Source organism: Mytilus edulis, chromosome 13 (assembly GCF_963676685.1).
Source record: "Mytilus edulis chromosome 13, xbMytEdul2.2, whole genome shotgun sequence".
Classification (NCBI taxonomy): Eukaryota; Metazoa; Mollusca; class Bivalvia; order Mytilida; family Mytilidae; genus Mytilus; species Mytilus edulis.
The window spans coordinates 21,867,360-21,879,393 of record NC_092356.1 but is presented as its reverse complement, the minus strand read 5'-3'; the positions used below and the strand labels follow the sequence as shown (position 1 = coordinate 21,879,393).

The window sequence follows — 12,034 nt, the reverse complement described above, 5'->3', positions numbered from 1 at the left end:
AATTGTATTGTTTTTTTCAAGGATATTTATAGACATTGACCTGATACATTGTTTTATGAAATGGTGTTGCAGATCACATAAAAGTATCTTAAGGCTGACCTACTTATAACCAGCATTTTTCTATAAGGCCTTCTAATGACATCAGAACTAATTACAAACATTTAATTTACATTTCATTTTATTTAATAAAATATTTGAGCATCAACATGAGTAAGTTAAGTATCAAAAATAACATTTATTTTTAGAATAAATTTGTTACTTTTATACATTGTTTGGCTAAACTTATTTTGCCCAGCATCTTTTGACTAATTTAGCACAGCTAAAACATTGTTTTACATCTCTCACTAATAATAAACCTTACATTACTACATCAATTAAGTGCTCAGCACCTTTTTGCTCATTTAAATCATTGCGAAACTGTATACTAAGATTCATCTTTATTCATAAAAATAACATAGTTCAACAAGTGCCCAGCATCTTTTGACTAATTTAGCACAGACAAAACATTGTTTTACATCTTTCACTAATAATAAACCTTACATTACTACATCAATTAAGTGCTCAGCACCATTTTGCTCATTTAAATCATTGCGAAACTGTATACTAAGATTCATCTTTATTCATAAAAATAACATAGTTCAACAAGTGCCCAGCATCTTTTGACTCATTTAGCACAGACAAAACATTGTTTTACATTTTTCACTAATAATAAACCTTACATTACTACATCAATTAAGTACTCAGCACCATTTTGCTCATTTAAATCATTGCGAAACTGTATACTAAGATTCATCTTTATTCATAAAAATAACATAGTTCAACAAGTGCCCAGCATCTTTTGACTAATTTAGCACAGACAAAACATTGTTTTACATCTTTCACTAATAATAAACCTTACATTACTACATCAATTAAGTGCTCAGCACCATTTTGCTCATTTAAATCATTGCGAAACTGTATACTAAGATTCATCTTTATTCATAAAAATAACATAGTTCAACAAGTGCCCAGCATCTTTTGACTAATTTAGCACAGACAAAACATTGTTTTACATCTCTCACTAATAATAAACCTTACATTACTACATCAATTAAGTGCTCAGCACCATTTTGCTCATTTAAAGTTTTAAAGATTTGTCTAATAACATTAATTACTAATCTTAAAAATAAAAAATTACATCAGTTGCATAGGTTATTTTAAAAGACTTAAAACTGATGAATATTTGTTTACAAAGATTTATCATTAATCATAAAATAACAATTAAAGTACATAAAGTGCTCTGCACTTTTTTTTATCATTTCATTGTGTATCACAATTAAAGTATCTATAAACATTCATATATAAATAATTACAAATATTAAAGTCATCTTATTCAATTAAAAACATGGGGCAAATTGACATAAACTGTTATTTATTTCAGTGTATAGCACATTAGAGATTTTTGTTTTTTTCAAATTATGTATAATCAGCAATATTACAAATCAAAAGCTGTATCAATAAATTGTCTTGAAAAAAAATCTCTTTTTTATTTGTTAAGTGGTATTACTGAAGGAATATATACCAACTTGATAATCAATTTAAAAATAAGAAGACTACTTATTTACATTGCAAATGAAAATTCACCTATCCATGCACTAAAGTTGAAATAATAGACAGTTAATGTACTGAGTACAAAATCTTTCAGTAACACAGGTATATATATTACAATATCAAATGTAACATCATGTAAAACCATCATAGAGTAAAAGAAAAGTATCACATGTATGATTGCCAACCAGACAACCATGTATTAGAGACCATAATTTGAATAAAATTTTACTGAGGTTTGCTATAAGCCAGATTTAATGTAAGAAGGAAATTTATGATATATATCTAGAATAAAAAAGTAAAAAATAATTTTGACATCTTATGGAGTATCTTAGACATATTAATGCCACACTGAACACTTTACATCAATATTTCCTGTAATCAGATAAGACAGAAAAATTGTAACTGTGGCAGACATTAACTGGAATAACATAAAAATCTAGTTAAATACATGTATTGATTTTGGAATAGTATTCCTGTGTATTAAATACAGGGCTCATATAAAAAACAAATGAGCATAGAAAAATATAGACATCACAGGACGAGATGTGCTTCATCATCTGCATCATCATCTTCCTCATGTTCTGAATCAGAATCATTATCTTCAAAAACAGGATAACCAAATTTAACTCTGTCAATATTATTTATACATATGTGGTAAACAACATCATTTCTTTGGCAAAATGGTGTCAAAGATTTTTTCCTGATAACTTCCATATTTCTGTTTACTGTATAATTAAAAGGCTTTAATTCCCTAAGTTTGGTTCGAATGATATGCTCATCCTCAGTACAAACAGACTTTGTATAGGAAGGAGTTTTCCTTTTTATACCATTTAATTTGTCAAAATTATCTATTATTGAAGCTAGTATATTACTGGCGTTTGTAGTTCTCGAAATTGCCTCATTTGACTTGTTAGCACCTAACTGTTTAATTAAATCTTTCTGATGTCTAACATGATGCTCCTGTACCAAGTCAGCCTCAATATTGTTACATGTACCACCTTTTACATTGACAAAACTGCCTTCTAATATGCGCAATTTATTCAAAGGTGAGGAGAAAAATTCAACCTTTAAAATATAATCAACACATTCTGCCATATACTTGGACAGGCAAGAGTGGGAATAGATAAAAATGAAATGTTATGAGATAAATTTGGGATAACTCTACAAATATCTCCCTCTTTTGCTGTGTCTTCCATTTCAAAAAATTGTAATCCCCATAAACATAATTGATTACAATAATTAAATAATTCATCTGTAGAATGGACAATGTTCTCAGATGGGATATACCCATAATACTTCAAAAAAGATTCAAAAATTTCCTGTTGAACCCTTACTTTATTAATTTTAGTGGCAGATGAAATGTTATCTGGAATGATAATATTAGAAGGGGTGGGGTGGTCATTTTCATTTTGCATATCAAAAAACGACAAAAACTGCTCAACAATGAGCCCCTTAACTACAATTTTAATTAAATCTGCATGACCCTGGAAATTGGACTTGACCTTTCCAGTCACATCTGTTCTCCTCAACAATGTTTTGAAATAGGCCAACGTGCCTTGCTCTCTTGATGACTTTGCATCATATAATTGCTTGTATAACTTCTGAAAAACAGATGCAGATAATCGCTTATAATGGATATAAAAAAATGCATAACAGAAATATTTAGCTTTGCAATGCAATAGACATTTTCATTTAAATAATTTTATTAAATGTATGCACAATCACTATGTGCCATATTTATCATTAACAGAGCTGATACCCTGGGGGGGTTACTTCCTACATTTTTGGTGGTATGACTGTGCCTCAAAATAGGGTAGCTTTTTCATGCCCTGCTGGTTAGAACAGGGTCCCTTTTTCATGTCCTGCTGTTTCAAACAGGTTTTTTTAAACGAAGTATTTGTCTAGAACATGATTGCTTATTTAACTGTTTAAAAAAGTCTAGAACTCAGTTGCTAGAACTGCATCTAATTTATACGCTCTAGAACAGGGTAAATATTTTCTGAGCGTGTAAAGAACAGGGTATGATTTTCAATATTTTTGTTTAGAACAGGGTGTTTTTTAATGTTAGGGTACAGGGGGTGGGTTGTGTGGTTGGATGTAATTTTAGGAAAAAAGGGGAGGACAGAAGTTTGAGTGCAAAAGGATATTTTGTAGCTTCTACATGGTATTGATTTTTCTGATTGTTGAAGGTGGCAGTATGTTTAGCTATAATTGCTTACATCCATTTTATATGGAATTTGGTGGATAGTTATCTCATTGGCAATCGTATCTCATGTCTTGACTTTTTAAACAAAAATTTATGATAAAGGAGATGATTTTTAATTGCCTATCATTACGTATCCATTTCTAGAGTGTGATGTTCTGTTGTCGTTATCTTATGGTGTTAATATATGTACAACTTGTAGGATTGGCTCGTGTATGTTACAATGTACTCTCAGACTTTAGAAAGAGAAATTTATGTATTAATTTAAAATTATCACTCCAGAAATTTATATATCACAAACCAGTCAAAACATTTACTAAATTTTATCACGGTTCAATGACATCATACGTAAATATAACTGAACATACAGACATATTATACATTAAAGTTTTTTCACACCCAATTTCGAAATGTGGCTGTTGTCTGTTCTATGCTTGCGTTGTTGTCTCTTCGACATATTCCCCATTTCCATTCTCAATCTTATTTTATGTGTACTTTCAATCTGGTTTGCACAGTCTCATTAAATTACCTCTAGAAAATCCTGCTTTAGGTGCCACAATTCAATAACAATAGGATGAAGGTGGTCAAATCTGTCTGCAGGATTTGGTGCCTGCAACCGAAGATGTTTACATCCTTCCAGGCGAACTCTTGTCAGTTGATCCCCTCCAACTACAATGTTATATTTGGCCATAGCATCAGTTGTTCCTAAAAAAGGTTGCATTGAAAGCAATCAGTGAAACTCTGTTACACACTTTATGGGTTTGTCTTGCAGTTAACAAGAAATAAAATGCAACTAATATAGATTTTCTTATATGTATAATTTGAAAAGTCATATACATTATAGGAATCATTATGTTTAATTACTAACATTAGCAACATGACAGGTTCTTTTTCTATGTTATGTTTTGTGTACTACTGTTGGTCTATTTGTCTTTCCTTCTTAAGCAATGACATTGTCATTCTGTTTTCAACATTATATGAATGTTCTATTGGTATCCTTCCCTTTTTTTTTTAAATATTTTGTATTGGTCACTATTAAAAAAATCAGAAAACATAATTAAGATATTCAATTACCATGAGCATCAGAAAACGCATTTAACATTGAAGTTTCATATGAGGTCATAATGTGTAAGCAATCCTCATATTTAGCTTCATTTCTGAACTGGATTGGTAGCTGAAATACTTGGTTTTTTTCTCTCATCTGTCTGGAAAATGGGTGGGGTATGTGGTCTGGTGTAATCGATTTTAACCATGAAAAATCTTTAAAATCACTAAGAACTCTGCTCAACTATATGAAAACAACAAAGGTTATAATAACATGATATTTTCAGGAAATACACATGTATTAAGATGTCGCGAACTTTCCTTAAGAAAAACAAGTCAGGTTCACTTTGTCAAATTTGAAATCCATTTTCATTTTCAATTTTCTCTTTGCAGCCCTAATGTGTATAATATAATGATTAACATTTTTTTTTTAAATATTGTCCATTTGCAAACTAGTATTTCATATCTCTGTATTTCAGTCTCATTATAAAAAATTAGAGTTATCTCTCTTTGTTCATCTTTTACAACATGTTCCATATGTTTTAAGTAATCAATGACTGTGTGGCGTTATGATCTAAAAATGAAACACACTTATTTGATTATATGATTTTATCTGTTTATACCAAATATAATAAACACAGATGTCTACACTTTTTGAAAGCTTTTCGAAAAGAGTAAAAGCACAAGTACACGAGATGGAATTAAACTAGCTGTTATCTGTTATGAAAGTTCATATAGAATAACACAACAAGCAAATAAAGAATCAATCATATTTTCTGAAGAACTAATAATTATAAAAAGCAGAAATACAACTAATCAATGATAATGAAACAGTAACTTGTGTCAATTTCTTTATACCAAAATTGTGAATGCTTCTTTCAAAACATGAAGTCTATCATCATTTAACAGAACATCAGAGGCCTGTAGCTGCAGTTCATCTATTTTGGGGAATTTTGTTGACATATCTGGTGTAGCAATTCTGCAGGTGATTGCATTTGAGGCAAACAAATGCAGGTCAGTATTCCTGTTGACTGTGGTTAAATTCCCTGTCTTGATGTATACATCAAGGTTGTCACCAGTTATTTTCAGCAGCGGTGACTGCTGCAGGTATTCTTTCAAACCTTGTGAGTTTAGATCACCACACTCGTCTAAAAGCCTTAGCTTTGTGGATGTGGACATGGTCAATCCAAGCTTGTTAAGTCTGGCAAACCCCTAAATACAACAACATATAAATCTAACGATCAAACATTTATCATCCAAAAATGAAAAAAACCACTATTTTATAAAGGTACAAGTGTGGTCAAGTTTTAAAGCAAACACCCCAATAATCTGGCAATGTGCATCACTGTCATTTAACAGTTGCTCTCTGGTTCTGTAATGAAATATCTAAATCTAAAAAAAAAAACAATTTTGTAATCATCTGCATTTTGTCACTAAATTGACAGTCTTGAATAAATACTGACAGCAAGCAAAAATCTAAAAAAAACTAGTACAATCTATAGCCAGCAAGAATAGTGAATTAAAAGCATGCAAGGATTTGTTAAAAGCATATGTATTTGTGGTCACCAGTTGGATTTGAACCAACATCACCAAAGAGGTGTACTGCAATTGTACTATGGAGACTTGAATCTACAACAACATGTTAGTAAAAAGAAAGCATTTTAAGTAAATATATTTGTTATAAGCTGGAAGCAGGCAAACATTAAAATAAGCATTTTTAAGCTACAGCCATCACCAAAGGGAAAGCATGCAAGGATTTGTTAAAAGCATATGTATTTGTGGTCACCAGTTGGATTTGAACCAACATCACCAAATAGGTGTACTGCAATTGTACTATGTAGACTTGAATCTACAACGATATGTTAGTATAAAGAAAGCATTTTAAGTAAATATATTTGTTATAAGCTGGAAGCAGGCAAACATTAAAATAAGCATTTCTAAGTTACAGCCATCACCAAAGGGAAAGCATGCAAGGATTTGTTAAAAGCATATGTATTTGTGGTCACCAGTTGGATTTGAACCAACATCACCAAATAGGTGTACTGCAATTGTACTATGGAGACTTGAATCTACAACGACATTTTAGTATAAAGAAAGCATTTTAAGTAAATATATTTGTTATAAGCTGGAAGCAGGCAAACATTAAAATAAGCATTTCTAAGCTACAGCCATCACCAAAGGGAAAGCATGCAAGGATTTGTTAAAAGCATATGTATTTGTGGTCACCAGTTGGATTTGAACCAACATCACCAAAGAGGTGTACTGCAATTGTACTATGGAGACTTGAATCTACAACAACATGTTAGTATAAAGAAAGCATTTTAAGTAAATATATTTGTTATAAGCTGGTAGCAGGCAAACATTAAAATAAGCATTTCTAAGCTACAGCAATCACCAAAGGGAAAGCATGCAAGGATTTGTTAAAAGCATATGTATTTGTGGTCACCAGTTGGATTTGAACCAACATCACCAAATTGGTGTACTGCAATTGTGCTATGGAGACTTGAATCTACAACGACATGTTAGTATAAAGAAAGCATTTTAAGTAAATATATTTGTTATAAGCTGGAGGCAGGCAAACATTAAAATAAGCATTTCTAAGCTACAGCCATCACCAAAGGGAAACTATGCAAGGATTTGTTAAAAGCACATGTATTTGCAAGAGAAAACATACAAGGTTCAGTTGGATTTGAACTCATGTCTGTGTATGACACCTCCCAAGTAAAAATCTGAAATAGATATGCAAGAAATAAATACAGATTTTCGATAAATGCTATTTAGATAAATGTAGTACAATGTTTTCTTTTAATATCATGGGTGAAAGGGGAAAGGCAGGCAAAAAAACTGAACGGACATCACTTAAAAAAATAAATCTGCTAGACAATGTTTTTAAAACAGTGCAATCAAAGGATATAAAATTTTTGATTATACTTCATGTCAAATTTCAAAATGCCAGATTGTGATTGGGTAATACAGGGTAGGTAATTAAGCCTATCCCAGGGCAAATCCTCTAAAGTCCTACATTGGTCTCGCTTTGGTTGACAAATAATTTCTTGGATTAACAATCTGTTCTGTCCCCCTCTTAGTTATATGTTATTTATAAATACATACCATATCTTCCATATGTCCTCTAATGCATATTACTGATGTTAATCTTTGAAATAATGAGAGCTCAGGTTCTCTTGCTGACATTAGTATGGCATATGCAGCACTAATGTGTCCATATTTAATGGGAACATTATCATTTTTATGTGCTACACTTGATAGAATGTCTAAAAGGAACGGAAATCTGTAATCATGAGAACATATATATTAATAATAATGATATGCATATGAAAGTAGCTAGCTCTGTAAAAATTTTGCAGAAGGTAAATCTGTAATCATTTAAATTTCAATCATTATTTCAGTTTAAAATTTCACTTAAAAAAATTCTATGAAAAGAATTTATCTTATTTGGTCCCTAAAGTATAGATGATGTCATAAGTATGCTTCCTGCATCAAAGGTAAACACCGAGAGTATTTTGGCTCCAGGCTGACTATTGTAACCATTAACAAAATTTCATATTTAAACTTATTATACTTATTGTATAGTAGGTTAACAAACCTATCTTTCACTTCTTGGAATATTTCATTGATAACATCTTCCTGCTTCATCATGTTTTTTATTCCTTTCTTCTGAAGAAGAACACTACTTCTCTCTATTTTTTTGGTCGCTAAATCTGCACAAGTCATCTTCAGTTCTCTTATTATTTCAGCTTTCACACTTGCATTTATTGATGGAATCTAATCATACAAATACTTAATTATCAACGGATAAGTGCACTACCAAAATATTTTTCAAGGCACCGACAAATTTATTAGTGAAAATTAAGATTAGTGGAAGGAAAAATTAATTTAATTATTTTAAACATTACACTAAAGATATGATGAACATATCAATTTTAAGACAATTTAATGATTGACTGTAACTATTTTGTGTCGATGAAGAAATGACATAAATAAATATGGGACACTTTGAATAAACCATGTAGCAGGTTATTCTAAAGTGTTCAACTCTTTTTCAGCTGGATTAAACTGTCACATGACAAAATAATGTCTGTCAGCAGATTGACAAAACTCTATTAGCCAATCAGAAAAAGTGTTACATTCAAAATAAAAATCATGAAAAATATATCAAATTTAAATTTCAAACATACCTCACAAACATGTTAGAAATCAGAAACATTCTATGTGACATTTAAGCACTTACTTATAGTCACAATTAGATGTATTGTTATTTTAAACGTCCTTATATTATTTAAAACAGTAGTCTATAAAGACTTGAATTAGACGACATAATACTATTTTTATATTGTTTTATAGCATGCCTTTAAAGTGTATCGATATCTTGATGATTAATGCCATAGAAAATTTTTGCTGAAAGCACAAATAAAAATGTTTGTAATATCTACATTAGTATAATATATCTAATATGTTAACTCATATATTTATGATAGATATTTCAGACCTTGAATAACTTCATGATGTCTTCAACAGTTTTTACTTCATGTGATATTTTTTGTATTTCCAATAATTCATCATCTAAAGAAAAAAAAACATATGATTACTACAATGTATAAATTAAGTGTACATGTATTTATGCTAAAAAGGAACTATACATATTATAAACATGTTTTTGCTTTGTAGGAACATGTATTTGAGCAAATTTGTGAAATCCTCTGAACTTTATAATGTAAACATAAGTTAATATAAAATTATCCTTTTTGTTAAGAAGTAAATAATGAACAATTTGCCACTACTATAGCAAAACATTCTTGTTTTGATTACAAATAAGCACTGTAAAATGAAACATTGATTTGAATTAAAATATTATACCAGTTAATTTCCTTGTAGTGTTACTTGTATCTTTTAGTATCCTGTCAAGGTTTTCTTTTCTATATTTCAACTGGTTTACCAATGTGTTGTTGATCATATATGAATGGTCTATTATTGTGTTGGCAACCTGAACAGTTGGTGTTGCGCTATGTATAGATTCACTGAAAATATTTGTAACAAAATTAAAGAAATAAATTAAATAAACAGCTGCACCATGATACACCCTGCGTCTTGTGTGTGAAGTTTTATGCAACAATCATAAATAGTTTCTGAAACATGGTGTGACATGTGATAACCCCAATATTTTTCGTTAATCATTTTATGCCATGCCATTGTCAGTTCATTTTGGATTAGTGAGTTTGACTGTCCCACTGGTATATTTTGCCCCTTTTGAGTTAAAAACAATTATATCAGAAATGTATTATACAATTATGCCTAGATACTTTTCTTATTGATATATTGACTTATGATATCATCAAGAGAAACACTGTTTTCAATTAAGTAGCCTGACATGTATCTATACCAACTTTACAGAGGAGATATCACACATCCAAAGTACATATTATGGCAATGATATTAGAATAACATCTGGGTAACGTTCAAACATTATTTTATATAGTATCTGTTTGTGATGAGCAATAGTTAGAAGATGGTCAACACTGTCAAACATGTTTATCCTTGCCACATTAGTTATGTGTGTGTCCTTAGTCAGGAGCTGGTAATTAAGCGGTTTTAAGGTTTCCTGTATTTCCTTTATTTGGTATTTTTCTCAAATGTTGACAATACATTGTAATACCATATCACCAAATATATTTATAAAAATGATCTTTTTTACTTGATTTAACAAACAGATGCAGGATATGATACAATTTGAAATCATGTTTAATGTACGTGTAGATTTATTATTGAACCTTTCAATTGAGTAGGAATGATCAGCTGATGCGTCCCCACTGCAATTGGGGATAGAGATGCAAGTAGTTTGTGGAAGTGCCATTCCAAGATTTTTGCTAAACATGGTTTTAGTGTCACATATTTTTTTTATCACACTAATGCAACTCCTGCAGATGATAAACAAATTTGATTTGATCAGTATGTCAGCAACAAAACTGCCATGCTCTTTTCCCATTGCTTCTGAAATTTTTTCCTTTAAACATTCATCTGAAATAGAAACATGAAGAGAATGTACATATGTATTATAATTTTAAAACAAGTTAAAAATTTTAATGTAATACATTTTTGAGATGATTAATAGTGGTATCTCCATTTTAATAAGACTATTGCCTGAAAATGTTTTTAAGAGCATTGTGGATTCGACTCCTGGACATGTTAAGTGATTTCAAGTCAAGGAATGTTATATAAAGCTGAAGTAAAACTGTGTACAGACAGACAAAAAGACAAGTGTAAAATCATTCCTGCTTCTTTAAAGTTATGTTTGTATTAATAATTTAAAGTATTTCTGACATATAGCTCTTCAAAGGTTTTGGTACTTATACACCTTCGGATTTCAAATTTTTGGCTTTGAGCATTCCTGATGAGGGTAAATCCAGAAAAGTGATTCGGAAAAAGAAATTATTAATAATTTAAAGTATTTCTGACATATAGCTCTTCAAAGGTTTTGGTACTTATACACCTTCGGATTTCAAATTTTTGGCTTTGAGCATTCCTGATGAGGGTAAATCCAGAAAAGTGATTCGGAAAAAGAAATTATTAATAAACTTGTTGTTTTAAATTTTTTGGTTACTGCTATTACTGACAGTCTACATGCTTAACAACAAGTCCAATGGCATTGAAATTAGAATTGCTTTAGAACTTGTAAAATTCTACCCTGAAAGCCAATAGAATCCAAATAATTTTATTTTTTTAAAATGCTTCACTGAGCACAGCCTGATAAGACTGACCTAACCCTGAACAATATTCAAGCTTCATACTGTGGATTATGATTGTGATGAAATTTTTGACATAACTTAGGTTTCTGACACAAAATAAATGTGGACCAAGAACTTACAAACCTATGGTGTAATACAGTTCAATTCTTCTTGAAACTGTTGAAAATATTTTTTGGCCCTTTACCCTAAACTGTTGACACAATAACCCCCAAACCTGCTGCTTGTGGTATTAAACATTGTGTTATAATTTCAGAGCAATTGAAATATTTACACACAAGTTGTTATCCTCAAACTAGAAAAATTCTTACATTTCCTTATCCGTTATGGAAGCATCATCCACAAAATCAACTCAACCTTCGTTTATGGTATTGAACCTTAAAACATTTCATGGAGATCAATTCATTTAAACTAAAGTTATTGTTCAGAAGCCAATTTG

General features: G+C 30.5%; 1 pseudogene; it reads right to left on the bottom strand.

Moving 5' to 3' along the window:
* Positions 1 to 1,323: 1,323 nt before the first annotated feature.
* LOC139500614 (uncharacterized) lies at positions 1,324 to 11,234 on the bottom strand (annotated as a pseudogene).
* Positions 11,235 to 12,034: the final 800 nt, after the last annotated feature.